Source organism: Crocodylus porosus, unplaced genomic scaffold, assembly GCF_001723895.1.
Source record: "Crocodylus porosus isolate Cpor-Errol unplaced genomic scaffold, CroPor_comp1, whole genome shotgun sequence".
Classification (NCBI taxonomy): Eukaryota; Metazoa; Chordata; order Crocodylia; family Crocodylidae; genus Crocodylus; species Crocodylus porosus.
This window is the reverse complement of record NW_017728931.1, coordinates 105096635-105099944: the sequence shown is the minus strand read 5'-3', so window position 1 is coordinate 105099944 and position 3310 is coordinate 105096635. Positions and strand designations below refer to the sequence as shown.

At 53.8% G+C, this 3310-nt stretch overlaps 1 protein-coding gene and 1 long non-coding RNA gene across 2 annotated transcripts in view; one reads left to right on the top strand and one right to left on the bottom strand.

Annotated features, from left to right (window-relative positions):
- LOC109315651 overlaps window positions 1–3133 on the bottom strand; it is a 13062-nt gene extending 9929 nt beyond the window's left edge. Inside the window, exon 1 of the long non-coding RNA XR_002102569.1 lies at window positions 3123–3133. This is a non-coding gene — a long non-coding RNA (uncharacterized LOC109315651). The remainder of the gene's footprint in view (window positions 1–3122) is intronic.
- The window catches only part of WASL (Wiskott-Aldrich syndrome like), a 75441-nt gene that overhangs the window by 58446 nt on the left and 13685 nt on the right, over window positions 1–3310 (top strand). The window lies entirely within an intron of this gene.

The following is a 3310-nucleotide window of genomic DNA, read 5'->3' as shown; positions in this document are numbered from 1 at the left end:
TTCTCCACCTTGGGAGGAAAAACCTGCAGCATCCATATAGGCTCGGCAGTGCTATACTGGCTAGCACTACAGAAGAAAGAGACTTGGGGGTCATCATTGACCACAAGATAAACATGAGCCTGCAATGCAATGAGGCCACAGCTAGAGTACTGTGTGCAGTTTTGGGCTCCACAATTCAAAAAGGATGTGGAGAAGCTTGAGAGAGAGTCCAGAGAAGAGCCATGCACATGATCAAAAGTCAGGAAGACAGACCTTACGACAACAGGCCGAAAACCATGGGGCTCTTTAGCCTGGAAAAGCACAGGCTCAGGGGTGATCTGATGGCCACCTATAAGTTTATCAGGGGTGACCACCAGTATCTGGGGGAACGTTTGTTCACTAGAGCACCCCAAGGGATGATGAGGTTGAACGGTCATAAACTACTGCGAGACCTCTTCAGGCTGGACATAAGGAAGAATTTCTTTACTGTCGGAGCCCCCAAGGTCTGGAACAGTCTGCCAGCGGAGGTGGTTCAAGCACCTACATTGAACACCTTCAAGAGCAAATTGGATGCTTATCTTGCTGGGATCCTATGACCCCAGCTGACTTACTGCCCTTTGGGTGGGGGCTGGACTCGATGGTCTTCCGAGGTCCCTTCCAGCCCTAATGTCTATGAAATCTATTAAATCTATGCTGGTTACTACTACCCAAGTGTAGCACCTGCACTTGTCAGTATTGAAATGCATCCTGTTTTTGTTAGCCCACCCCTGTAACCTATCCAGGTCTTCCTGCAGGCTTTCACTCCCTACTAGCATGCTCACCTCACCCCAAATTTTGGTATCATCAGCAAATTTAAATAGGTTGCTTTTCACCCCGTCGTCCAAATTGCTGATAAAGAAATTGAACAGAGCGGGCCCAAGGACTGAGTCCTGGGGGACTCCGCTGCCCATTTCCTCCAGGTTGAATATGACCCATCCACCACCACCCTTCAGCCAATCTGCAGTCCATCTGACTGTGCAGGCATCAATGCCACAGTCGCCTGGTTTTTTAATGAGGATGGGGTGGGAGACAGTGTCAAAGGCCTTGCTGAAGTCCAAAAAGACTACATCCACGGCGAGACCTGCATCCAGTGCTTTTGTGACCTGATCATAAAAGGCAATCATGTTGGTCTGACATGACCTGCCCCTAATGAAAGCGTGCTGGTTGCCCTTGAGCATCATCTCTGAAGCCGGCCCATCGCAAATGTGCTCTATGATGATCTTCTCAAAGAGTTTCCCTAGGATTGAGGTGAGACTGACGAGCCTATAGTTACCTGGGTCCTCCCTCCTCCCTTTTTTAAAGATGGGGACCACTATGGCTATCTTCCAGTCATCTGGCACCTGGTCCAAGCACCACGAGCGCTCGTAAAGCTGTGCCAAGGGCCCTGCAATAACCCCTGCTAGCTTCCTCAACACCCTGGGGTGGAAAGCGTCTGGACCCGCTGATTTGAACACATCCAGCCCCTCCAGGAGCTCTGTAACCCGGTCCTCCCCAACCTTAGGTCTGGAGGCGTTCCCCTCAAGTCCATCTTGCATCACGGTGGGCAATTCCAGGTCCCTGCACAAGAAAATGGAGATGAAGAATTGGTTAGAGAGGTCTGCTTTCTCCTCTGGTGCAACCACCAGATTGCCCAGAGAATTTTGCAGGGGCCCCACATTTCCCGGTGCTTTCTTCATCCTCCCAATATATTTGAAAAAGGACTTTTTACTGTCTTTGATCTTGGCCACTAGTCCTAGCTGTATGTCCGCCTTAGCTTTCCTGACAGCCCCCCTACAGGCCCAAGCAGAGGAGGTATACTCCTCTTTGGAGATAACACCCCCTTTCCACTGGTTGTACGCCACCTTTTTGGCAATCAGGCATTCCCGGACACCCTTGGTCAAATTATGCCTGACCAACCTGATTGTCTTCTATGAGATAACTGGCTCTGTGGATGCAGGGAGAGCAGCAGACGTGCCAGAGCTTAACTTTAGCAAGGCTTTTGATACAGTCTCCCATAACATTCTCTTAAGCAAGCTAAAGAAGTATGGGTTGGATGAATGAACTGCAGAATTGAGTGGACAGAAAACTGTCCGGTTGGTCAGTCTCAAGAGCGGGTAAGTAGATCAATGGCTCAATGTCTAGTTAGCAGCTGGTATCAAGTGGAGTGCCCTAGGGGTCAGCTCTGGGACCTCTTCTGATCACCATGAGTTGATGGCCAGTGGCTGTGCCATCGCATCAGCCAATCCCCTCATCACCCCTGTGTGCATCATATCTGGCCCCCATGGACTTCCACATATCCAGCTTTTCTAAAGAGTCCCTAACCTGTTATTTTGCTATTGTTGGCTGCTTACCTCCTCCCCAAACTGTGCTACCAGTCTGTGAAGACTGAGGTGAAGAAGGCATTGAGTACTTCAGCCTTTTCTGTATTATCTGCCACTTAATTGCCTCCCCCATTCAATCAGGGACCCACACTTTCCCTAATCTTCTCTTGCACCAGGAAGTCCCCAGTACTCTCCAGAAACTCCCTGGATTGCCTGTGCACTGCTGTATTGCCCTCCAAGAAGATACCAGGGTGTTTGAAGTCCCCCATGAGAACCAAGGCCTGTGATCGGGAAACTTCCTCTAGCTGTTTGAAGAAAGCCTCGCCCCCCCCCGGCCTGAGAAACCAGCTTTCCCCGACGGCAGGCCCACTGCACATGCGCGCAGTTTAAAAGGGCCCGCCAAACAGGGAAAAAAAGCTCAGGCTCCAGAGCGGTGAGAGATGCGTCGGTGAAAGGCCGCTGTGCCCCCGCTCCCCCGAAGCCCCCCAGACACCCCCTCAGCAGCCGCAGAGCCCCCTGCCGACCCCCAGCACAGCCGGAGCTAAGCGGGCTCGTGGTGGGAAGGGGTTAACTCCTCGCTCCCTGGGAGGAGGCGGCTGCATGGAGCCGGGCCAGGTCAAGCCCCGCCCAGGCCCCTACTTGGCCCAGCCCCCAGAGAGCCACGCGACCGGAGCCGCGTGAACAGGCTGCGTAAACAGGCACTTGAGTTAGCGTGGAGGTTGTGCAGGAGAGGGCATGGGAGGGCACGAGACCCTGTCTGCGACCCCCCCACAGAGTAGTCAGTCCCAGCCGTAGCCAGCCTACCAGAGGCATGACACGGATGGGCACGCGCCGCACCCCAGGGGTCCCCTCAGGCTCTGCGGCCCCCCCGCCATCGGGCACCTCAGAGACGGCCACCCAGACGGAGCCCATGGTTCCGGGCTCCACGCAGACGGAGCCCCTGACTCTTGGCTGCGGGGGCTGCCTGTCCCTTTTTCAGGCTCTGGGGCCCG